At 39.9% G+C, this 27,840-nt stretch overlaps 4 long non-coding RNA genes across 4 annotated transcripts; all 4 read left to right on the top strand.

Annotated features, from left to right (window-relative positions):
* Positions 1–4,637: 4,637 nt before the first annotated feature.
* LOC139762395 (uncharacterized) lies at positions 4,638–6,436 on the top strand. The gene is made up of 2 exons (XR_011715711.1): positions 4,638–4,777; positions 5,757–6,436. It is a non-coding gene; the product is annotated as an uncharacterized lncRNA (long non-coding RNA).
* A 5,943-nt stretch (positions 6,437–12,379) lies between these two features.
* On the top strand, positions 12,380–14,301 carry LOC139762396 (uncharacterized). Its single transcript, XR_011715712.1, has 2 exons — positions 12,380–12,516; positions 13,580–14,301. It is a non-coding gene; the product is annotated as an uncharacterized lncRNA (long non-coding RNA).
* A 3,781-nt stretch (positions 14,302–18,082) lies between these two features.
* On the top strand, positions 18,083–19,778 carry LOC139762397 (uncharacterized). The gene is made up of 2 exons (XR_011715713.1): positions 18,083–18,222; positions 19,084–19,778. It is a non-coding gene; the product is annotated as an uncharacterized lncRNA (long non-coding RNA).
* Positions 19,779–20,555: 777 nt separating this feature from the next.
* Positions 20,556–21,654, top strand: LOC139762398 (uncharacterized). The gene is made up of 2 exons (XR_011715714.1): positions 20,556–20,685; positions 20,891–21,654. It is a non-coding gene; the product is annotated as an uncharacterized lncRNA (long non-coding RNA).
* The last annotated feature ends 6,186 nt before the right edge of the window (positions 21,655–27,840 follow it).

Raw genomic sequence — 27,840 nt, forward strand, 5'->3', positions numbered from 1 at the left:
GCTACAGAAACTAATTCCTTGAAAACTTCATGCGACTGAGAACGTGAACATGAAATACATTTTCGCTCTAAACCGATTTTTCCTCTGGGTTTGTCATGGAAAGATCCCCCCCGGGTACAAGAAAGTCAACAGCCAAGCTGTCATATTCATGCACGCCTAAACAAACACGTGCCGATGCATAAGACGTGTCATAACTGGAAAATGAATGACAGAATAGGTGCAATCACTTTTCAATATATATATATATATATATATATATATATATATATATATATATATATATATATATATATATATATATATATATATTCTTTCTTTTAAACTATTTGCCATTTCCCGCGTTAGCGGGGTAGCGTTAAGAACAGAGGACTGGGCCTTTTTTGGAATATCCTCACCTGGCCCCCTCTGTTCCTTCTTTTGGAAAATTAAAAAAAAAAAAAAAAAAAAAAATATATATATATATATATATATATATATATATATATATATATATATATATGTACACGATGGGTGAAGACATACGTACACCTGTGATGATTCGTGAAGAGTTGCGAACGGCAGGAATATGAGACCACGAGGAAGGATGAACACAAGAGAACGATCCTTGAACACGGCGATACGATCTGATCCTTGAGAACGATGGTGCGGTCCTTGAGCACGACGGTACGACCTTTAGGAACGAAGGTATGGCCTTTGAGTGCGGCGGTACGACCGCTGAGCGAGGCGGTGCGACCTTTGAGGGCGAAGGTACGGTACGTTCCCTGAGCGCGAAGGCACAACCCTTGAACACGACGGTGTGACCCTTGAGCAGGACAGTACGATATTGAGCACAGAAGTATAACCCTTGGGCTCGAGGGGCGTACGTACCGTCGTGCTCATGAGGTGGACAGTAAGACGTGGCAGTGATGACACAAAAGGAATGAGGGGTCTACTTGGAGCCACATAGCTATACAGTGTTATCTCTTTTTTTTTTTGTAGAGTCTAATCAACTGAAACACTAAAAAAATAAATGAATGAATAAAACGAGATTTACTAAAAAAAAATTGAATTCAATTTACTTCTCGTGTGTCTGGTGGCGGCCGCAGGGGCATCAGCGGTTGACATTTTCACAGGTTATTTTCCCAGGCTAAGGCGACGCGCGCGGTCCTCAACTGCCGTTATGGGTGAGCAAAGGTAGTGATTAGAGGAGGGGTGGAGACGGGCGCTCAGCCCTTAAGCCGTGGATGGGAGAGGGGGGAGGCCTCCCCTCCCTAAATCACTGGGGGAGACGGTTACCCCCTGCCACGTCCGTCGCCAGGACGGACATTTGACGAAATTTTCCTTCATTACAAACGAGAAGTTTTCCCAGCGTACCCTGGTCGTCACAAACACCGCTGTTTGTCGTGCGCAAACTGTCATATGCACTGTTGTATGTCATACACACGGTGGCATATATGTCACATTTGTCAATCGCTTGGAGAGGAAAAATGTACAACTTTGCCCCTGGGTAAGGACTAGACTGACTGTAACAAGCCCAATACACAAGAAAACTGGGCTGTCTTTACATTCTTCTCCATTCCACATTTTTTAGCCTTGATGATAGTATATTTTTCTCTCCTGCACAACACACACACACACACACACACACACACGTACTTTACGAATATCACAGCACGACAAACGTGAGTTCGATAAACACTAGTCTGCTTCACATGACACCCACTATACATGTGAGAATGTTTGCTTTTCGTTCTAGTCCAATTTCTCGGAGGTATACATGAAGTAACCATCCAAATATAATGGTATAAAGGTAGTGGTGTCGTGAAGGGTGTTGGGTTGAGTGTCATATTATTGTAACCTCTACTACAATATCCTGGGATTTCCAATTTACATGACCTCCCTGAACCTGTAACTTTACAATATTTCCCTAACTTTTTCGCAACTTGTGGAACCCCTGCGTACGAAGATGGTAACTATTACGGTGGTAGCAGGGAGGTGTCATGGTGGTAATGATATCACACAGAGACGGTGGTGGTGGAAAGTCGGGCGAGCGTCGCACAAACATCCCTAAACCGACCACAACTTCCTCACGGCTGACAGTCTAAGCAAATCAGTCTGCTAGGATTCAGCACCACCTCTCGACTGAACGCACAGACCTTATCACTCGCTGTCTTTGCCCAGACCGGGCAGTGGTTGGGTGGAAGGGACAGAGGACTCTCCGAAAACTATATACTAAACATTATTCATTCTTGACAAGTTCCTTTCGTTCAGCCATTATTCCCAATACCAATTCTACCATCGAATGACTGTGTCATCACCACCACTGCTGGTGGTAGTGTGATGACAGGGAGGAGGTTTCTCGAGTTGGTGATTCAGCTGCTCAAAAAAAAAAAGTTAAGTTCTGGACAACCCAGCCTCATGCTGAGTGTGGTTCGTGTCGGAACTAAGCCAACATGATTTACATAAGGACTCGTTGTATTAATTCACAATTTGATTTCGTGATTTTCTTTTTTTTAGGGGGGGGGGCAAGAAATGAGATAACAGAACACCTAATGGTCCACAACGAAGTTATCTGCTGGAGGGACTCATGCAGCTTCAAGGGTGCGTGAGTTACATCCAGTAGAAGGTGATGGCGCAGCCTCGTTGAAGGTGACTTTTTCACTTGCAAGCTCCTGCGCTACTTCCGGTAGCAGCGAAATGTTGGACTCAGCTACCTGATCTGATAAACTCTGATGAGACGATAAGCCTCGCCAAAGGTGGAATCAGGCACCTCTCTCTCTCTCTCTCTCTCTCTCTCTCTCTCTCTCTCTCTCTCTCTCTCTCTCTCTCTCTCTCTCTCTCTCTCTCTCTCAATGTATTCATTCCTTTTATTCATTTGGTTACTTTTCTTTTGTAAAGTGGTCTGGGATGACAAAAAGTATATTTCAGACAAGGTTGGGATAGTTATTTTTTCTAACTAGGGATGTAAGTTTTCCATAAGTGGCATCACCATGCCACAACGTCTACCTCTTCTGCAGATGGTAAATACTGAACATTAACTGACTGAGAGAAAAAGGATGACAGCTTATATGTAAGTATGTAAAGCATATGATCATTAATACTGTAAATATACAAAGACAAAACTTTACCTACTGTAACTACCAAAACATACATAATATATTCTGCCGTCAGGCATCGCCAATACCTACTCCGCTGCCAGGCGTCAGCCGGGATTAAACCAATGACATGAATCTGATTATCCAACAAATTTTCTTGTTTATCAAACAAACCCTTGAAATACATCATTCTTTTCTACAGTAGCTGGCCTGTAGAAATGTAGAAAAAAAAATCAATGAATTGGGAAGCATCGAGTCATTAACGCAATATGGCGCAATCTGACGTAAGAACGTTGCATCTTTGTATCTAGGTGTGATTGTTTCATGTAGTCACCTGCAGTTAGAGCATTCGTAAACAAATTTCACATGCTTCGTTCATAAATTTCATTTTCATCTAAGGATTGTGGGTTAAAAGAAGCTTGTCGCCATACTCCTTGCCAAAATTGAACTATCTTTTGTTTCCTGTTGCCCCAGGCAACTTCCCTGTAATAACTTATCAAAAACTCTTTACCTGATTTATCGAGACATTTCAGTTTGTGCGGTTTAAACTCGTCAAATAGGATTGACTTCCATAACTCATACAGTCTTAATAAAGACACTACTCAGAATTCTATCAGAATAGCTAAATCCACATTAAACCTAATTATAGAACAGTATATACAAATAACTAGTCTCGTACACAACCTATACCACTCCGTAACATACACAACTTGTATTAAGCTATAACCTCTCATACAGACTGTGCCAAACAATTAACTATCAAAGAACATGCAACTAAACCTGTACTATTCACGTAGATCATAGGAAAAAATATCTACTTCGTACTTAGTTAAGCAATGAAACATGTACTGCTTCATAACTTTAATGAGATAATGTAGTTTACAAGAATAATGGACTAATGGAAAAACATCTACTGAGTTAAGTATACGATATTGTTACTGGATTTAACTTGCATTTTCATCCATAAGACACAATGATACCATTTCCTTGAAGCTGGAAAATTTCTCCACTAGCTGACATTACTTTTAATTATTCAACCCAACCACACATAGGATCTAATGAAAGAATACCCGGTCTATGTGTAATAGGATAACATTTACTCCCTAAAGCACGTCTTTTATTTTCTTTTTTCAAAGCATCTTTCTCATTAATCACTCGCTCAGCTCTTTACTCAGTTTCATCTACGTCAACATCATGATCATCATTTTGCATTACCCACTGATAATGGTGTAACGAAATTATTCACCATCCATCCATTTTTTTTCCAACCTATCAACCCTTCTGTTTCACCATTCTACGTTCTATTTATCCCCTATGGTCCATGGAAAACGATGACCTAATATGCTGTGGTAACAAAAGATAACAACAGGACACCAGTAGTGTCACGAAATTTACGAGACGCAATGCCGCGCCTCACAGTCATACATAAACCCGCCCACCAGCGATTGCAACACTTTATGTAAACTTCTTTTCTATGTTACTATTTCCTACATGAACATACCCCTACACCTCAAGCAAGATTACTGGTCACTGTGGATCATTACATGGGTAAAACATCAGATTCTACGTTCAAATTAAAAAGAGAACGCAAGCAACAGGCACCGTATGGTACTGAGGCGACGGGAGTATTTATATACCGCGCGGCCTTCCACCTGTCAGTCTGCTGCGAACTCGAGCATGGACACGCTCGTGAAGCACAGATGGTAAGTACACACACAGCTCTACTTGTGTTTAACATCTGATTGTAATATACAAGAGTACCATCTGATTGTAGTGTACAAGAGTACCGCACCTATATGAATTTACATATAATTTACAATGTTGTAGAACGTTGGAGTACAGTCAACATTGTTGGATTGTTCATGGGTACATTCTTTACCTATTTTGCTTAAATTCGGAAGTGAACTGAATATGTTAGCAAGTGCAGGAATTATTATTGTACGAGAATTAAAGGTTTAGAAATAATAATTGATATGCATCCTAAACATGTGAAAGTAAGCTGTCTTGATTAATTAACGTAAGTAAAGCTTTTATTTGATATATTCATGTTAAATAGGATGTATGACTAAAATCAGTAAGAGAAAAAATATCTACTTGGTAAAGTTTCATTTACAATTATAACTTTTATTTAACCAAATCGAGTGGAGGAGACATCAGTATAATACGTAAATGCAAACCTTTCCTCTTTTGTTGTCATACGAAAGACGTACGGGTTTGTTCAGGACGATGTTCGTATTTTGTGAATCCCCACATTTCCCTCTCCTCTAAATTCTCTCAACTCGTAAGAAACTGTGACAGCAGCTAAATTCTTTCATATGTATGTAGTATGAAAATGCTGGTTATCAAATGAAAAAAATGAATGATATAATTTTGGTCGATATAACCGTAGGTTTAATGGTATAACTGCCAGCCATAATAAAGTTTTTCTCCGTATATTCACACATGATGCACGATGGTGAAGTGATGTTTTGATTAATCTTAAGAATTATGGTGGTTAGATTTGTTATCAGACATTATTTGCAGCATCGTAGTTAACAATCAATAACTCATATTCATGGTGAACCAAACGTCGATGAATATAATTGTGAAATTCTAGAAATTTTAAAGAATTTATCTTTCAGTGATATATTTAGACGAAGAATATTATGTTCAGGGAACCTAATTATAATGTCTTTGTTTCAGCGAAGAGCTAGTGGGGGTCACGGGCGTGAGTGATGCTCTGGACATGTCCTGCCCCTGGTGCCTAACCTCACCATGGGCCCACTAGGGGCAGGACACATCCTTCGTACACTCCGGACTGACCTGCCTGCCGACACATGGCGAGGACCTCCTGACGAAGCTGTGCTGCTGGTAACCCATAATTTGGCCTAACTACATGACCCTTTAGTCGAATAACAGCAGCGTAAGGTTTTGGAGAAAAAAACAACAACAACTAAAGTTTGACATAGGAATCTATTCAGCTATTCGAAGTCTATAGGAAATAAATAATATCTTCAGCTGCTGGAGTTTCAAGCCCTCCAGTTGACAGAAGAACCTCCATGCGCTGCATGAACGGGTCCAAGGCACATTTCTTGGGAGGTCCTGACGAATTAGGGACAAGAGGCAAATCTATACATTTTGACCAAATTACTGACTTAATTGTATGGTGTGTAGCATGATGTACATCTTTTATCTCATAAATTCCATTAATTTTGTGTATGTGGTTTCACATCACATATGTCAAATATTCCAGTTTTATGAACTAACAAATTTGTATTCTATGAATACGAAATAATTAGTGTGTTATCATCGTAGCTACATCTGTTCTGGACATTATACCTGACTTGATATGAGAGTTTTAGAAATAAATCACATTCAAAATATGTGTTGTCTTCCTTCTCCTGTAAATGAAATGTACGTTACTTCATACTTGGGCAACATGTCACTATGGCGTATGTTTAAAGATTAACCAAGACAAGCTTGGCTCCAACGACAGCTCGTTCTCTGTATGCTAGTAGTACTAGCAAAGTGGCAGGTTTGTACTCAGTGTGTCATGACAGGCAGAGAGCAACCCGTGCGTGCTTAAAGTTTAAAGGGCTCCTTAGGGTAGATGTGTGCTGTGTAAGGTGTTTTTGTAAAAATTCTATATTAAATGTCCCCAGTTTTGAATATGTTCAACGGTATAATAACTACATATCAATACTGCAGATAATGAATGTGGATGTGTCTTTTTGGGGCTTTCATTATGACTAATAACAACCATATTAACTTTTATGATGTGGTGGTGGAGAACCAGACAAGTGATAACTCGATCTATACTGAGTAGTGTGGAACAGGAACATAAAGTAAAAGTTTCTGAAAAGTGTGGTGTGTGCCTGGGTGTCTGTCAAGTAAATACGTCGAGGAAGAACTTCAGTTTTGGGATGTCGTTGGATCTCTGTGTACTCTTTAAGAGACAGAGTCTATGTGCTATTTTTAGCACGAGTCTGTCCCTGTATAACAATTGTTGACGTTCTGATAATGCAAGAAGCGAGGATTTCCAGCCCCTTCTGCTCGTCCAATGCACTGTGTATGAAAGATGAGGGTAGAATCCGTCTTACCCTTTGCACAAGAATGTTTTGAAAATAATGATTAAAATGTTAAAAAACAAACAATTTTTCTTTCGTTTGTCCTTCGCACTTATCCATACAGTTAACATCTGTAGCCGTGGTCTGGGGATGAGATGTGTACTTTGACATAAGCATCTCTCCAGCATATATTTATCTTGGAAAGGATTCACGGCCTAACGAATGATATCACTTCCTATTAAGTTTGTCATTCTTTTTACGATGATCACAGTTGGATGTATGTCTCTGAGGCCTTCCATGTCTTTATTTTGTAATATACATAAAATGACTCCCTTTGCTTAAGGTTCTGGTTAGGGATGATATCTTTGAATCATCTCGACAGCTGTCATACACGAGTTATTCTTCTGTTGGTTTGTTAGTGTTATCTTTGATTTTCATAAGCTCCACACTCGTCTGTTTTACACCCTGCTTTCCAATCTCTTCATCTTTCTTTTCTGCTTTTCTTAAATTGACCTCAATATCCTGGTACAGTGATGAAAGGAATATAATCAAACTGCACTCTTGGAAGTCTCGTTCTATTGCTTTTTTGACTGTCTCCATACTTTTTAATATATCTTTTCTATTACTGTATTAAGTTTCTTACCACATCCCACTGCCGATTCTTTATTAGAGAAGGTACTATAGCTATAATTTAAGATATCAAAGATTTCAGAGTCTCATCTGTTCACCTGTGTTATATTTCAACAATTCCGACATTTCTCTCAAATGTTCTAAATCACACTGAGTCACAGGCTCCATTTCACCATTTTCACTTCTTCAGATGTCATTAGGAGTCCTACTGTCACGGTCGTCTGGGATAACTTCTGCATCGTTTCCACTAAAGGGTATAATGTAGTTCCCTTCCATCCAGGATTTGAAGTGTGAGACTTAATCTTTATGAGACAGACGATATGTATCAAGTCCTTCATGTTAACCCAACATTTCCACTAACTTGACCACCGGGATCATATTCTCTATCAGTTAGTTATGGTTTAGTTATGGTCGAGGATGACTACGAATGAGCACCGGGAGTTGAGTACCTACCTTCGGTTGTAATCTCTTGATCCAGAAGCAAACCTGCACTGGTTAGTGTCACTAAATGAAAAGGATCCAATTCTATTTGGGTGGAGCAAGAACCACCACAGCCCTAAAGTGAGCTTCACTTGAAGACAGACATCCAGACTTTTTCGTTCAACTATTCATCCAGGCCATATTGAGATGAACGAAGAAATACAACCTCGATCATTATCCCACCTGCCCTTGATTTTCGTTCATAGACTATATGCAAGATGACTGTAGTGTCTACCAGACATGGGTCAGGGGAGGGTTAACCTTGATCAAACAAACCTTCGAGAAGGCACGGCACAGTTACGAGTCTAGAAGCGGACGTAAAGACAACTGTGTGGGGATTGTCATGGCTGCCTGTTCGGTGTTTTGAAGGTTGATCGTAGGTCGTTTGTCACAAATAACGAGAACTTCTGAGACGCCAAGACACTTATGTGTGTTTAATGTTCTTATTGTTGAATCTACCATCTGCTGTATGGTTAGCGTGGCCATGTGTTGTGACCTGGGTGAACGTTGTTGTTGGAGGTGTATAATGACAGGTTTAGTGAAGGTGGTGGTGGTGGTAACACATATTTTATAATAAAACCCTCTGCATATGTGAAATGAGAGCTCTGGAGGAAATTATAGTTCTGAGTGAGGTTCCTAGTCTTCATATTCTTGCAGCTGAATAGAAGTTTGGGGTGGCTGTTGTTGGGTTGTGCGCACTTGTGAGTTGTTGAAAATGATGGTAAGGAGTATCCTTTCATCTGGTTACGAAATATCTTCTGTGATGAACTTTAGAGTTATTGACATGCAGGACGAGGCGACTCAGCTTGTCTAACTCTGTGTCGGAGGGTTAGCAGCTGATGAGGGTCTGCTTTGGGAGTGAAGTTTCGTTGTGAAATAAGTCCTGAACTGTTATACACAACCCCAGTTTAACAAGACAGAGAACATGGCGTTAGTCCACAACTTAACCTGGAGTAGAACTTATACATTAATTTATCAAATTATATCTTTATCAGCCAAACCCTTAAAATGTATCACCCATCCTGTGTTAGCTTGTCCGTAAAGATCCAAGAAACGCAATCTCGTGCCGTGCAACAGTTTAGGTTCGAGAAGCATCGAGCGACTGAGGCAACGTGGTGCAACCGCTCACAGCCTCGCACCACGTTGGCTCAACATCAACCCTTTGTCTTGCTTGATAGCTTCAAGCGTTCACATGTTCCTGGGGTGGGACGACTGGGTTAATACCCCCGTTCCTCCTTGAGATGTACATTAAACTTGTTTAAAAATGTATTCTCACACATTATTCTATTACTTTTTATCCCTCGAAACCCAAATTAAAGGTATTTCTATGTATATTTACTTTCATACTGATTTTCATTCGTAACTTGTGAAAAAAATGTCAGTTTCACCATTTTTCCAAAACACTAACGAAAGATTATAATAATGAGATTTTCTTTACCTAATAAAGCCTTCTGTGTTGTTTCAACGAGTAAAGATTCCCTGATCGTTGTTCCAGTTTTTATCAAAATTCACGAACCTATTTTTGTTCAAAATATGAATGCCGGTCTCTTTAATAAACTTATGTACTTCAGCTGTATTCAAGGCGAATTTCACTTCTATTAGTAACTAAATTCAACATTTAAATAACTGAAAATGTGCTAGGTCTTATTAAAGTTATATTGTGTTCGTACATACCACACTTCTCATAGTCTCGGCAAGTTCATACTCAGCCCCTCCTACCCTGTCTAAATCCTGCATACGCGTCTGCTTGTAGTTTAAGCAATTAAACCCTCAGCTGATAGGCCTTGTCCTAATATATCATCTTTTTAATCTTATATACAATCTATAAATAGGTGATTATAACTATACGTGACCTGTATGGTCTATGATGGTGAAAGAATAAAAACACCAAGGCTCTAACTTGTTTAACACTATATATCGCAATTTGATTGACGGACAACATTCTATAATTCAGGCAGAAATGAGATACTCGTCAAACAGCCGATTTTCACGTACTTTGTGCGGTCATTCGTTAAAAAATAAATGCATATCACTCCATATAGCTTATGAAGTAACCTAAAACTTTCCGCAACCTTAATAAAAAAAAAATAGCTTGTAATCTATCCTACACAATTTATCTCACTCCGTAACTAGTCAAGCAACATGCAACAAGTTATAAGCAATCAAACAACGTGCAACAGGTTATAACCAATCAAACGTGCAACAAGTTATAAGCAATCAAACAACGTGCAACAGGTTATAACCAATCAAACAACGTGCAACAAGCTATAACCAATCAAACAACGTGCAACAAGTTATAACCAATCAAACAACGTGCAACAAGTTATAACCAATCAAACAACGTGCAACAAGCTATAACCAATCAAACAACGTGCAACAAGCTATAACCAAACAACGTGCAACAAGTTATAACCAATCAAACAACGTGCAACAAGCTATAACCAATCAAACAACGTGAAACAAGTTATAACCAATCAAACAACGTGCAACAAGTTATAACCAATCAAACAACGTGCAACAAGCTATAACCAATCAAACAACGTGCAACAAGTTATAACCAATCAAACAACGTGCAACAAGTTATAACCAATCAAACAACGTGCAACAAGCTATAACCAATCAAACAACGTGCAACAAGCTATAACCAATCAAACAACGTGCAACTAGTTATAACCAATCAAACAACGTGCAACAAGTTATAACCAATCAAACAACGTGCAACAAGTTATAGCCAATCAAACAACGTGCAACAAGCTATAACCAAACAACGTGCAACAAGCTATAACCAATCAAACAACGTGCAACAAGCTATAACCAATCAAACAACGTGCAACAAGTTATAACCAATCAAACAACGTGCAACAAGTTATAACCAATCAAACAACGTGCAACAAGCTATAACCAATCAAACAACGTGCAACAAGTTATAACCAATCAAACAACGTGCAACAAGTTATAACCAATCAAACAACGTGCAACAAGCTATAACCAATCAAACAACGTGCAACAAGCTATAACCAATCAAACAACGTGCAACTAGTTATAACCAATCAAACAACGTGCAACAAGTTATAACCAATCAAACAACGTGCAACAAGTTATAACCAATCAACGTGCAACAAGTTATAGCCAATCAAACAACGTGCAACAAGCTATAACCAATCAAACAACGTGCAACAAGCTATAACCAATCAAACAACGTGCAACAAGCTATAACCAATCAAACAACGTGCAGAAGGTTATAATCAATCAAAAACTACAACCCTTTGTAAATCATCAGCCACCTTTATCACCATGTAATATATAACTACCAAAAGTCAAAAAGTATAAAAACAAAAATATAACCAATAAACTTCGTCCAGTTTAAGATACTTTGCTTCCAGTTATTTCGTTACTACATTTAACCAGCACTTTGATCATTAGACCTTAAAATGATGAACATTTCCAGAGAGCAGGAAACTTTCTTTACTGACATTTCCCTCAGTACAAAGGCTATGATAAAACGATTTCCAATCTTTGGTGTAATACGACACCTCATTCTTTCGTCTACATAGAAGTTCAGGAAACCTGGATTTCCCCATCTTGTATGTACTTACAACATCTTTTATATCAGTCACACGATCAAATCTTCTTTAACACCAGTTTATCATCTACATTAACTTAACGATCGCCTTTATGAATTTCATCAATCTTTGGCCACACTGAAAAAAAAATTGACTTTAGTATGATGCATATCACATCAACAATTTAAGACAAAAAATTAAAAAAAAAAAAACTAACAGCGCAACGTCATTATTTCTGTACTTTCCTTAATATCAACTCTTACTTAGTTGTGCTATACAATTCATACGTTTTTGTCTGTGGTCTCTCGATAGCAATATAACGTAAATGCTGAGATAAAAAAAAAAGGGGGGGGATACGATATTACACCAGCAGTCAGCAAGAGCTGATTAGGGAATTTATCTTGTGATGCAGCGGGAGTATCTACCTAACTTGCTTTCGCCACCATCTTCCCACCCATGATTGCAACACCTGACGTAAACCCTCAATACTGTGTTACTATTCCTTACAGTAACACAACACGACGTCTCAAGTGAGTGAACTCGTCAGAAAAGCACATCAATTGCCGAGATGTCAAGTTTAAAGTCCATTTTAAAACGACACACAAGCAACGGGTAATGTCTGGTAGTCGCGTTGGCGAAGCGTTTAAATACCGCGCGGCCCTCCTCGCCTCACGCAGTCTGCTACTGACATGAGCACATGAAGTTCGCTGCCAGCAGCAGACGGTAAGTATAGAGATGTCCTCCCTGTGACTCTCATTGGATTTCAGTTTATTTCAATTCTGAGACCATATCATTTTACCTATCATTTCTAGTGTCTTGAATTATTATTTCGTATATCGTAAAACTGTCAAGTAATATCTGTTGTACCGACAAAATAACTCGTAGCAGAATGCGAGGGAAAAATGCCGGGAAATACAGGCTTTAATAATATAAAGCAAAAAAAAAAAAACTGTCTTGATTAATCATTACCTTTAATTTTATGTAAATACAAATCTCAAATCAAATCATGAACAACCTTTTATATCAAAAACCATTTCCAAAAGTTCCCTGCAGACGTATACATTTTCTCAAGTCGCCCCGAGTGGTTGAGACCAAAGTCATTACCACACACTTATATTACTATCACGATAAAGATGAGATAAGCTTCCTGTCTTAGATGAAGTTACACGACATGTTCAGATTTTCTTCATACTGATACGTGTTTTTCCGTGTATTCTAAATTTGCGCTTCAAAGACTCTCTCCACCCAAGCGAGAACGTAGCTGTAGGGGGGAAGCCGTAAACCTTAATACGTTCTAAGAGTAATCAGTAGCATAGCTCGTTTGACATCATGATTGTCGTAATTCTTGGTCATAGTGGTTTACACCACCCTCACATCAACTTAAAAGCTCACTACGTAACGGTTATACACTGGACGCCCTCTGCCAGTATGGTACCTCAAGCCATACACACGACCTGTGCCAGGTGACTTTGATTACAGCCTGTCCCAAGCTTAGTCTTGGCGAATCTACACACACACACACACACACACACACACACACACACACACACACACGTTTGAGATGCAGTTGTTTAGTGCCTACTCATGTCATATGCATTATTATTGTCAAGAACTGATACCATCATAATCAGCTTTAATCAATCAGACTTCGATATATCTGCATTAAACAACAGAAAAGCTTCATTTTTTTTTTTTTTTTTTTGGTTTACCTTAAGTCCTGAACATACTGCATATAGTTCATCATTATTATAGACAGAAAAGATAATCATAAAATTTTATGTTCCAGCGAGGAGTTGGTTTGGGTTACGGGCGTGAACGATGATGCCCTGGACATGTCCTGCCCCTGGTGACTGACCTCACCATGGGCCCACTGGGGCAGGACACATCCCTCGCACACTCCGGACTGACCTGCCTGCCGACACATGGCGAGGACCTCCTGACGAGGCTGTGCTGCTGCCCACCCTTAACCTGGCCTAACTTCGCGATGCGTCACGCTAATGACAACAGCATGAGGTTGCGGAGGAAAAAAGAAAACCACATAAGAGAGCTGTAAAGCCGTTCGAAGTCTGTGGAAATAGCAGCTGATATCCCCAGTTGCTGGAGTTACAAGACCTGCGAGTTGACAGATGTGCTGCCGGACCTACACCTCTCCTGGCACATGCACGACGTACAAACTTCCCTAAGTTTTAATAATAGGTCCAGGGCACATCTCTCGGGTGGTCCTGACGACTTAAAAGGACACGAGACAAATTCACACTCTCCGGACAAAACTTCTGACCTATCTGGTATTGATTTGCACACATTCCACATTTATCTCACACATCTCCATAAATGCTGCTGCAGGATTACCAATGCCTTCACATAAAAAAATGATTCCGGTTTTATGGATCATTAGGTTTGTACTCTGTGAATACGAAATAACTACACCATCATCCTTGCCATATTTATATTTTCAGGTAATTATGTCTGAGTAATGAGGAACTTCTCAATAAATCATAATCATAACAACTATATTTTTTCTCTCCTTTGAATGCCGAAAAAATTTCTTTTGGACAATAAACTTAAAGTTGAAAAATGTCGAGGAAATGTCTATCTTAATTGTCTATAACAATTTAACTGAAAACGAAAATGATCTGTACCATCATTATGGAAAATATGTAATGAATTAAATATTCTTAATCTTTTTAATTACGATCATATTCATTTATGTTTTGATGACCGTGACGCATTCACAGCCCTCCCAGGGAGTAGCACAGACTCGAATCCTGGTTGCGGCAATCGGTCCACAGTCTACCCAAATGTTCACAATCCACCTTCAGGGGTTGGTCGAAAAATTGAGTACCTGGCTATAGCATATATATATATATATATATATATATATGTATATATATATATATATATATATATATATATATATATATATATATATATATATATATAGGAGGTTAGGGAGGTAAGTTTGAATGGAGAAAAACTGAAGGAAGTGAAATGTTTTAGATATCTGGGAATGGATTTGGCAGCGGATGGAACCATGGAAGCGGAAGTGAATCATTGGGTGAGGGAGGGGGCGAAAGTTCTGGGAGCGTTGAAGAATGTGTGGAAGTCGAGAACGTTATCTTGGAAAGCAAAAATGGGTATGTTTCAAAGAATAGAGGTTTTAACAATGTTATATGGCTGTGAGGCGTGGGCTATAGATAGAGTTGTGCGGAGGAGGGTGGATGTGCTGGAAATGAGATGTTTGAGGACAATATGTGGTGTGAGGTGGTTTGATCGAGTAAGTAATGAAAGGGTAAGAGAGATGTGTGGTAATAAAAAGAGTGTGGTTGAGAGATCAGAACAGGGTGTTTTGAAATGGTTTGGTCACATGGCGAGAATGAGTGAGGAATGATTGACAAAGAGGACATATGTGTCAAAGGTGGAGGGAACGAGGAGAAGCGGGAGGCCAATTTGGAGGCGGAAAGATGGAGTGAAAAAGATTTTGAATGATCGGGGCCTGAACATGCAGGAGGGTGAAAGGAGTGCACGGAATAGAGTGAATTGGAACGATGTTATATACCGGGGTCGACGTGCTGTCAATGGATTGAACCAGGGCATGTGAAGCGTCTGGGGTAAACCATGGAAAGTTTTGTGAGGTCTGAATGTGGAAAGGGAGCTGTGATTTCGGTGCATTATACATGACAGCTAGAGACTGAGTGTGACTGAATGTGGCCTTTGTTGTCTTTTCCAAGCACTACCTCGCGCACATGCGGGGGGAGGGGGTTGTCATTTCATGTGTGGCGGGGTGGCGACGAGAATGAATGAGGGCAGACAGTATGAATCATGTACATGTGTATATATGTATATGTCTGTGTATATATATATATGTATACGTTGAGATGTATAGGTATGTATGTGTGTGTGTGTGTGTGTGGACAAGTATGTGTATACTTGTGTATGTGGGTGGGTTGGGCCATTCTTTCGTCTGTTTACTTGCGCTACCTCGCTAACGCGGGAGACAGCGACGGAGTATAATAATAATGAATAAATAAATAAATATATATATATATATATATATATATATATATATATATATATATATATATATATATATATATATATATGTGTGTGTGTGTGTGTGTGTGTGTGTAGCGTTAATGAGATGGCCTTCATCAGGGCCTCAGCTGCCTGTGCCGTCTCCGATAACATAAAAAAAATAATTACTCAGTACATTACAAGGCAGTTTGGTAAAGCTTGAGCTTTACGAGCGTTGGTTGTGCTTGGATGCTTAACTGTATGTACAGCACGGGGAGAAAGTTCTGCATTCCTTGGGTTCCCTTGTGTTTGTGTGTGTGTGTGTGTGTGTGTGTGTGTGTGTGTGTGTGTGTGTGTGTGTGTGTGCATGAATCGGTCCCTCTCAACACATCTCTTACTTTTTATGTTTTTCCTTCTATTGTTAACATACACTCTCCCGCCCTTGCGAAACACCTTGAGGAACAAACCGAACCTAAGTTTGGCAGCTAACGTTCCCATTTAAGATGATAATATAAGAAAGGGTGATTTCCAGCCCCTCTGAGTCGCCTTCTACAACACTTCGGAAATATGAGTCGATTTCGTTCCACCCTATCCACAAGCATATCTACAAAAAAAGGTGCAGTTTGGTAGTTGGCTACATATAAGATAAATTCTATACAATGACTTGCTTATCTATAGACACCAAAACCAATATGTAGGCCCAGCGTCATAACCAGATTTCAATGGGGTCTGAAGACATGCTCACTTAGACTGTAGAGACGAGTGGTTGGTTAAAGAAACCCTTCGACAGGAGTGTCGACGGGCGCCTTAACACTGCATCAGGTGGGTAGTCGGATGTCACATCCCTACGTCAGACAGTCAGAAGGACACATAAAGTCGGATGTCGTATTCCTACGTCAGATGGACAGATGGACACCTTAACACATGTCTCATCCCTCAGTAAGACGGGTAAAATTAATATCTGATCACTGCGTCAGGAAGGTAATCGGATACATAACCACTGCGTCAGTAAGGCGTCTGGACATCTTACCCCTGCGTCAGGAGAGGAGTCTGTTAACACCAGATGACTGGTCATACATCCTTCCCCTGCGTCAGGGATGAAGCATGTTACCTTAACCTTGTATTAACTCTGCTACAGGAGGATGGCTGGTCATCTCAAACCTACACCATACGAGGGGGCAGTTGTATCATCCCTACATCAGGATGGTAATAAGCTTTCTTAATCCTACCCCAGGTGAGAGGCTATCTGTATCACCCCTGCATCAGGATAATGGTATGTTATCTTTCCACCAGATGAGTGGTCGGATTTACCATCCCTGCATCAGGGAAGCAGTATGTTACCTCAACCCGAAGGAGGCCTTTAACATACTCCCTACAGACACAAGGTAATAAGGGCTTTAGAGAAAAAAATAAAAATAAATTCTTGAGCTTTTTTTTACGAACACACACACACACACACACACACACACACATCTAAGTAGTTTACAATCCTGTCTCCCGTGATGGTTTCCATAAGTTTTCCAACTGCAGGCGTTCAGTCACGTAATTGGACGATGATCTACGGGCAGTCACTTATTACCTCTTTTTTTATTTTTTTTTTTTTTTTTTTTAACCAATATCGGTGTTACACCGGCAAACTTTCATTCATTTGGAACTTTCTCCGTAGCAAATAACTGGTAAGAAAAAAAAGAAAAACAGAATAGGGCGTAACTATTTCAACTTACGCCACTTTCTTTGTCCTTGTACAAAATTCATGACTGAGCCGTTTTATCCATTTCATTCCGTTTATTGCTTGATATCAGCACATCTCTAGCTTTTATGTCATTTTCTGTCGCATGTTCTCCATTCTCCATTCTTATAACTACGATTTCGTTAACATTAACTGAATTCCCATTATTCTACAGAACGTAAATATTTTCATGGAGTTAAGCTGACGTGTACTAAGCGAGGGAGCAGGAGGCCGCGTACAGTGTGTCCCATGACGTCACGACTCGGGAGCCAACGAGAGGTAAGAACAGTGCTACGTTGCGTTAGCTTCTCCATCCTTCTCAAACATTCTCGAACACCTTAGAATACCCACGTCATCTAAGAAGGGAATTCAAATACATATTCCTAATCGTGAGCAACAACTAGGAATATCACGTCTATAATACTACAGACTATCAAACCTTTATCTTTCATAATCAATTCTTTCAACTAAAATCTCGATTTCATTATGAAAATACTAAATTCGACTTAACTAGGAAGTGCATCTGGCAACCGACTGCTGGAGGGGTATATAACACTCTCTGAACACACATCACCATCAGACTTGTTGACCACCGTACACAGCAAGCCAATCCTCCAGTCAGCCAGCCAATCGTCCAGCCACAATCAGTTAGCTACCACTCGCATCAGCATTATGCTTACAATCAACAGGTGAGAGCGTAAGCATTAACTTGTTGAACAGATGTTTACCCTCAAGCATTAAATTGTTATTAAAGATTATGTCGAGAGCTAAAACATTGACCCAGGGTTATGATGCCATGACTGGGTCACGATGCTGTGATCCTGTGTCTATCATGATGCTGTGATTCTCGGTTGTGGTGCTGTGATCACCGGAGTTTTTAGTGTTATGATACTGGGTTATGGTGCTGTGTCCCATGGTTTATGGTATTGTGATCCCTGGGTTATGATGCTGTGACCCTTGGGTTATGGTGGTATCCCATGGTTTATGGTATTGTGATCCCTGGGTTATGATCCTGTGACCCTAGGGTTATGGTGCTGTGACCCCTGGGTTATGGTGCTGTCCCACGGTTTATGGTGCTTTAATCCTTAGGTTATGCTGGTGGTCCCTGGGTTTTGGTGCTGTAATACTGGGTTATGGTGTTGTGATCCCGGGGGTTTGGTTCTGTAATACTGGGTTACAGCGCTGTGATCTATATGTTACGGTGCTGTAACCTCTGGCTTACGGGGCTGTTATCTCAAGATTATGGTGCTGTGATCTCTGGATTATAGTGCTGTGATCTCTGGATTATGGTGCTGTGACCTCTGGATGATGGTGCTATGATCCCTGGGTTACAGCGTCGTGTCAGCATCATGATGTAGCACTAAGTACGGGTTAACAGAGATAATGAATTCATCACTGCTGTGTTTTGGCGATTTCTACAGACACAATCTATTACAAATACTTCTGAATACTCATAAATTTCAGTGTTTTATTTTTGAGGGGAGAGGACCAATATTTTTATTACTGAATTCTGAGGTGAAGTATCATGCAATATCATCTGTACATTACAGCAATGAGACAGTTGTCTGGAAGGCCGTGGCGAAAGAAGGGATTCGCCCCTGGTGAATGGCTCTCCAGTCTTTGCCAGGGGCACAAACACCCACTTTCTCAATATCACCATCCTAGGGCCGCAGGATGCTGAGCATCCTTCGTGACCCCCCATCACAGGTGCCGCTGGACAAATCATAACCGCCAAAAGACCTTCCCCTCCTGTGCCATGAAAATATGACCAGTGAACTTTTAGAGTGACGAAAGTACCACGGGATATGCGAATCTCCAGACCTACGGAATTGGTGTATGTTCTATGATCTGGCTTGCTCGACCTGCACCTTACTCTGGCCCATCCACTACCACAGGACTCTAAATACGTCTGCTCTAACCAACGCCAGGTTGTCGTCAACTCCCGGAGGAAGGTCGTAATGAATACTGCATTCATAAAGTGTAATATCTCCCCAGCGGCACTCTCTAGAGGCTTTTCAATTGGTATGACATTTAGCACGAACCAAACTATATTCGTAGGTCAGTCAGTCACTCGTATGTATTATAAGCTTCAGAGACAAAAATCTTATGTATAGTGCAATGTGATGTAAGCCTCAAAGACAAATTTTATGCACAGTACAATGTAATATTGTTATATATAATGGAATATATGTGATCAAAGATCAGGGCAGCCATGTGAAAGGGCCAAATAAAAATAAAAATCTTACATCTTGTGTATATGTATTACCTTGATCACTGGTGAAACCGAATACTGTATGAACGTCACACACACACATCATATATATATATATATATATATATATATATATATATATATATATATATATATATATATATATATATATATATATATATATATCAGCCGTGAGTCTCGCTGCTCCCTCCTTTTCCCCTACAGTAAATAACTTCTGTCTGACATTAAGACCATTTGAACATAACATACAAAATCGCACTCATTCCAACAACTGTGTGTGTGTGTGGAATTTATATAATTCATTATTCATTTTGCTAACAGACATAAATATTAGAATGTTGACAAGCAGGAGAATGCATGGTCTTTCATGATAGGGGCAATAAGGGTTTACATCTATCGTCATATATCGCTGACAACCACGAAATCATTCGAGTAAACAAAAATATTGATAAGACCAAAGCATAGAATACTTAAGAAGAAATTATTTTAGAATCTAAGGAAACCAACTTGTCATCACATAAACATGTGATGCAGTCTATCAACGGCATGAACTCGGCTAGTCGAGGACCGATCGGCTCCAGGTTATCCGCGGGCTTCCCAGTGACGTGGTGTTGACTCACGCAGCCTTCTCGACGCTATGCAACACGTTGCCGCAACCTACATCAAGTTATTCGCTTCTACTCTAAATCAGTTACAGTTCATATGTTAGATTTGAATCAATCCTTGCTAATATTAGAAACAAGACCAATAACAACACAGTAATTACCACGTACAAAGGCACTACTGAACAAAACAGTTTATTCTAAGCACCAACGCTATCTGGCAGCTCTCAAACATATCACATATATACCTTCGCTGCCTCATGGATTCCCCAGTGTCTTGCAAGCACCAATGTTGCTGCAGACGTGTTGCATAGATGGTAAGCGCCTTCTTTTTCCTTTATCGTTATTTAGTAGATACTGAAGAAATATCACCAATTTCTTTCAAAGTGTTCTTATTATTGGTATATTCCGGCAACATTTGTACTTTTCATTGACGTTAAAATGCACCAGCTGCTAGTCATGTAAGATACTGGGATGCCAAACATAATCTAAAGCTTGAATCGTATTTTTTTTTTGTTGCAGTGGCGAGTGGGCAACATTGGGTGTGCATGACAAATCCTGCCCCTGGTGACTGACCTCACCATGGGCCTCACCAGGGGCAGGAAAATTCCTCGTGCATTCTGGAATGACCTGCCTGCCGACACATGGCGATGACCTCCTGACGAGGCTGTGCTGCTGGAAATCCATAATGTGGCCTAACCTAGCCACCCACGCATCATGTAAATAATAGAATTAGATGGCAATACTGCGGCGCTCAACGTATATATACTTGGTTCAACAGTAATACTCCTACAGGATTTACAACTTTCTAAAGGTGTTGTTAAAGTAATAAGTAAATTTGTCCAGTTCCAAATCAATACTTCTGGACCTACGTACGTCTGTCCCAATCCAGGAAAGTGCAACATCAACATCTGAACCAAACTAGCACCAAAGAACTCATACCTGCCATAGTCTACGCAGCCGCTGTAAGACAAAAACTCTCCAGCTATAATTATGAGGTACCAGTTAGCACTGCACGTTAGCCGGGAGGCCCTGACGACTCTGGACATTCTCACGAACGTGTCAACATCATAAGTTGTAGTACGCGTGTCATTTACTTAAAAATTCGCTTATCATATGTGACATCATCGAAAGTTTGTAAGCGTCGTGAAATCGCTTTCATATTCATCTATGATTCTCTTCTAAAGGCTTCATTTGTTTATCTTTTGTGTCTACCTCAAGTCTCCATAATGATGCTCAGGTTTCATATTAATTGTAGTACTCCAGATTAAATTCTAATATTCCAAGTTGTATTTTCTATTTCCCCTGTAGACATACAAGATATCAATTCAGTATGCTTACATGTGCAGTGTTAGTGACTTCATACCATTGCAAGACCATATCTAAAACTTCACGCGAGGAATGTGGCAAAGTTTTTTTTGGAAAATACGTCAGAGCTTCCCAACCAGTCATGAGCATCTGCATACATCCTTAACACTACGCTACAGTTAGCAGGCTCCTTCAAAACATCCTACACATTGCAACAATCCCGCTAGTCAATAAACTCCAACATACGATACATCTCTCCTACGATCGACAGTCTCCTCCATCAACGCAGCCTACTCGTTGCACAGATTCCTCCTCAACTAGTCGTCAAGTTCCAACACAGGCCACACGGAAACTAAAATGATTGTTTCTGAGAACGTCAAAGTAATAACTTGCACCAGTTTACGTGATGTTTCCTGCTGTGACCAGCGAACACCAGCCGACCGCCCAGAAAATGACCTCAGAACGACTACCATTATCTACAGTTAGATGACACCGACCCGAGTTCTCTCACGTAGCCGTTATATTTACCATTTTCTTTTTCAACAAATTCTTGTCAAAATCAAATTACAAATACATGAGACCCTGGTAAAAATGTTGTTCAACTAACGTCGCTGAGTTTGACAGGACAGAACATGCATTCGGAAAACGAGAAATACATACAGCTGGTTTCCTGTAAACTTGAGTTTCATAGGTTCGGCCCATGGATGTGTGTGCTGTGTGTGATGTGGTACTGTCGAGACACACAAGCTTCCAATACTACTTCAAGACTCCTTGCAAAGATATTCTGTTAGTAATAACTCTAAAGCTCTAAAAGACTCTTATGGTTAGCCTTATGAATATATATATATATATATATATATATATATATATATATATATATATATATATATATATATATATATATATATGGGCCTCTATTTTCGCAGAAGTCTTACATTACGACACTGTAGTTGAGGCTTGTTGTAACCTCCATCGAAGATTGTGCATAGTGTGCTGTTTCGTATGACTGCAGGAAATACAATACTATTAACTTCTCTCTGGTATTTCCTAAGCTATTACTTGAAATGGCTTCCGGCTATTTGGTATGGTTCAAGAATAATCCTGATTTCCTATTCCCTGTGTTTACTGCCCATTATAAGCTTCCAATTCCTACTGTTCCTATTTTCCGTGCAGAATTTTGTTTGCCGACAGAAAGCCAAGGGAGTATCGAGGGTGGTGGAATGTGCAAGGAGCGATCGCCACCTAAGCTAAACTTATCAATAATGATCTATATATTTACAGGCTAATCTCAAGATAATGATTTATATATTCTAATAAATTTCTAACTCTTTTAGTTCCTCGAGAGGAAAAATAAATGTGTATGTGTATCTACTTAACTGTTTCAGGGTTTTATAAGTGATAAATGAAATAAAAGTGTCCGTTTCACCACCTCCCTAAAAAGCTGACATAAGTTTATAAGAACGACTTTTTTTTTATCTGCAAAAACGTTAATCTGCTTCACTGAAGAGAGCTCACTTGATAAGTTATCAGCTGTTATATCTTGCTCAATATATATTCATCATCACCAAAAAATGGGGTCGTTTTCATAATAAATCTACTTATGTACCACAGTTGTATTCAGTTCTACGAGAATTTGATTAACAACGGTGATTTAACATCCAACCATCCTGGCTAGTGTCTCAAGCATCTTATACCAGGCCAAGCAAAATGTCACAAGGTGTATGGCTGCAGGAACTCCGTCCCTATAACCTCACTCTGGTGTCCATTTATAAATATCCGAAATAGCTCTTTGAAACTAGCTCATGATACCTCGTGATTTGTATGCATGCCTCTCTCTGGATTTTTGGCACTTCACTTTCCTGTTCAACTGCAGGTATCCCATACACTTTCTTATCTGCTCGATTTCTAAATGACTTCGTATCCGGCAAAGACTTTCTCACACATTACGTTACACCTTCAGTACCTCCATATTTGATAACACTAACACCGTGCACGACGCCCATACAAAATATACCATATTCCACCTTTTACAGGCGATACCTTGTGAACTTCAGACGTGAAAATCAGAACCTTTATGGCGCTCTCTCCCAAGAAACTACAATCGGTGATGTAGATTCTTTTCCAGAGACACTTTGGAATTATTCACACCCCTTGAACACAACGGTACGATCCTTGAACACGACTGTAAAACCCTTTGGGTTGTAGGATGGCTTGGCCTTTGACCAGACTCTGAAGGCTCAGGTAAAAGATGGAGCCGTCACATCCTGGGGTCGTACAGCTATTCTCTAAAGTCGCACCGTCCTCCTCAGGGTCCTATCGTCGTGCTACAAGGGTCGAACCGCTGAGCACAGCAAATTAATATTTGGCAGTGGAGGGTCGTCTCATTAGATGCAGGATGAACTTAATAAGAATAATGTTCTTGTTTGGGTGAGCGGAAACACAGGGTCCTTGACTTCTGTCAACGGTATCATACGTCGAGTTTTTGGCTACAGTGATATCCTGCCAGTGAGCTCCTCATTCCTAAGTACTGACATGATTTCTTTGTGCTATGGACACTTCTGCTGTCCCCTCTGATGGTGATGCGGTAAGATGACGCAGGAAATTCAACAGTATTTTATAGACGTTGGTCAGCAATACAAATCTGGCCGACGGGCTTTGCAACGAGTTTAAGGAACTGATTTTAGTATCCACTACAGTGAGAAGCAAAATGTGAACCCTAGCACATAAAAAAGACCCAGAGTGTGTGGGGGGGGAGTCGAGTTTGTGTTTCTCTTCACCAATGACCTTCCGCTGCCCTTGACGTCTTACGCGTAGCTGCTGCGGTTCAACGTTTCCACAACAACCCGCGCTATGGCTAGGCTATGCGCTCTTCGCACGCTTTCTCCGCGAGCATGCGACCGTGATGTCCTTGAACGATCTCCGTAAAACACGTGGAGGGTATACAATCGTTTTCGGGAAGACCAACTGGGACTTCGACTCTTCAACAAATCCAAAGATTCGTAATTGGCTAATGGCACGTCGCTCTAAAGTCAACGTGATGGGTAAAAAGTATCCAACATTTGCTTCGGTAACTTAATGCCTACGTGTATTATACTATTAAATGTTTTATCACAAAAAATGAAAAAAATCATTTCTCTGACTCGCTTAAACTGAATTCAGATGCTCCTCTTCTCTGTAACGAAATTCCCCATGTATTGAAAGGCATACAGCTGTAATCTAACCAGTAAACGTCCAGTGGATAATATAGTCTTAAAATGAGATTATGCATGAGAAAAATGTTCAAGTTTTTGTCAAATAATTAAAAGCCTTTATAGGAATTCTTACTACTGCTTAGGAAACGTTACTAGGATAATGCTCAACAGACTACTGCAGAGAGAATCAAAGAACACATGTCGCCTCACATTAACGGTTTCACTCCTAGCAAAAGTGTACACAACTGTATCACAACATTCCTAACAGTTCCTGGGGACAGATGGCACAAGTGCCCAACAATTACTGACCTACAAGCTGCATTTGATCTTGCTAATATGCACTTTATACAAAATAAGCTAGTTAAACTGGATATACAGTAGATGGTCGACTTTTGCAATGGAGCCTTGATTATCTTTCCAATAGAAAGTCTGCTGTATTATTTCAGTGCTACAAAAGAGAAGTTAATATATATATATATATATATATATATATATATATATATATATATATATATATATATATATATAACTTGGCACTCCTCAAGATGGAGTACTAAGTCCCCTATCATTTAATGTATTGATAATTTCCAATTAGCATTCTCCGAATCCCCGGCAAATAACTCCCTTTGACATCATCATGCCTACTTATTCACATACACACACACACACGCACAAAGACACGACCTTCACCTTCAACTATGCCAAAACTAGTTCTCCCGAAAGCACACACACTGAAATTAACATAACACAGGACTGGAAGTGCTGCCATTGTGATCCAGCCAAATCATAAATAATTAAAGACAAATGTTTATGTAAATGATTGGTCATCTACTCTACAAACTGAACTATGCGCCTTACTCACCGTTCTTGTGTCCGCAGAAAACACTTCAGACTCTTTCAGATCTCCAGGGTATCATAATGACGTTTTAGCCAAATTTGTTTTCGACAACGAGATGCTGTTAAAAACAGTATCAGTTTGTTAATCACATGCCGTAAAACTGTGAGTAGAAAGAAGCTAATAGGTCTCTTTAAAGCAAACAAAAGAGTGTAAAGAGGCACTAGCAGATCCACTTTCCTTCACAATGAAATGTGTCGAGTAAAGCACGCGTATGGAGAAAGTAACAAGATCAGCAGACTACAAGATACTGTCAATGATATAACAAAGCTACGCTACAACGGAGATGACAATTTTGTGAAGAGTAAGGTTCGTAGCCAGAGATATGGACACACCCAAACGCTATATCTTATACTGAAAAAAAAAAAATACAGAACCTTTTAGGGATACGTCCAAACAGACCCAGCAAGAAATGGCAAAACATTTTACCGTTAATAAAATAGCAACCTAAAATTTTGATTCTGTATGCACTTTTTGCATCGAGCAGATACAGTGACTATATTAAAAAAAAAAAAAAGGTAAGCTTATTCAATGAACCAACTTGGCAGCAAATTGTCATAATCATCTGGCCACTGGGGTCTTAATCCTTTCGTGCTCCCACTCACAGGATGAACTTAAGAGTACAACACAAATCAAAATCTTACATGTGAATTCACTCACGATTAACTTACCGTAAAACACTTTGTCAAGTCTGCTACAGCTTCCCAAACTTTCTATGAATAATCATATTGGTTGCTGAGAGAGAAAATTAACTCCAATCTCGAATTTCTAAGAAAAAATCAAAGTTCTCATTATCATGCACCGTAAATCCGCACATTTCGCTTATCAAGATTACTACTGTTAGATAGTCATTTCCGCCTATACAATTTAACGTCAATTTACTGTGATCGTATAGATATTTTTAGTTAGCGTTTCAAAGTTTGAAAATGAAAATGCGAATGACTTTATCAGTACGCATGGCACTTTAACAAACCCCCTTGTAAATAAAAATGAAGTTCAGGATAACAAGAGACTGCATCAGTTTTTCTAACCTTCCCAGAATTATATCAAAATCAAGGCGAGAGTGAAAGTTTTGCGGACGGATTTTTAAGAGGCTGTGCCATGAGTTTACACCGAGGATTACCATCATAAGATAAATATGCTGGAGTTGTTTATAGATCAGTCAGTTCTCTCAGTTAGAGAATCGACTCTCCAACCACCAGCCCGTAGGTGCATATATGCCGCGAGGAACCACTTCTGCCCTACTTATTGGCTAGGCTTGAAGCCATCCCCCTCCCCACAAGCGCTTTGACCTTGTCATTATTTACTCTCTCTCATCTGCATGTAAACAAGCTTTTCTAAATACCCGTCAACCACACACTGGCGGAAGACACCAATTTACATACAATTCCAAGCTTGGCACCTATCGCTTTCTTTCTTTTTCCTCGGCACTTGCCTAATTGCAGCAGCTAGACCATCTTGCCTGCATCTACAGTGCAATGATACGTTATAATGATACAGCTTTAGTGGTAATACGACTCTGCACCCATTAGGTAACAACGTAACGCCGAAGTAGCGGTATTCAGTGTTACAAAGACACTCCTAACCGCTTCACCTCTCCACCAGCGTCATCTTTCTTACACATTAAACTCTACGGCGATTTTCTCTATTTGACCACATATATTTACAACTCGCTGCAATTACTTAAACTTGAGAGCATTCTTTTTTCTCTCTCTCATTCCAAGGAAGGCAGGTCAGAGATCAGGGTCAATAAGAAGTAGCAGGATAAAAGCCGGTCCTTTACCTACACGCCCGCTGAGAACAAGCGCCCAAGTCTCTAATAAACAGTCGAGGCTTACTCTCACGGCCAGGGCTGCTGCGTCTTCTGAGAATCGAGTTTTCAAGCAAGATTCAATCCTGGTCGAGTGCCTCAATACCAGATGTTTAGCAGTTGTTGTATAGTCGAGGTGGAGGGCTATTATAAGTAAGGAAATACCAGCTCGGGGTCACACCGGGAGGGCTAGAGGTAAGGCAGGGTCACACAGCTCTAAATGAGTTTCTCAACATGAAAGCCATTTACGAATTCTGACGTTTTTATC

This window comes from Panulirus ornatus, chromosome 43, assembly GCF_036320965.1.
Source record: "Panulirus ornatus isolate Po-2019 chromosome 43, ASM3632096v1, whole genome shotgun sequence".
Taxonomy (NCBI): Eukaryota; Metazoa; Arthropoda; class Malacostraca; order Decapoda; family Palinuridae; genus Panulirus; species Panulirus ornatus.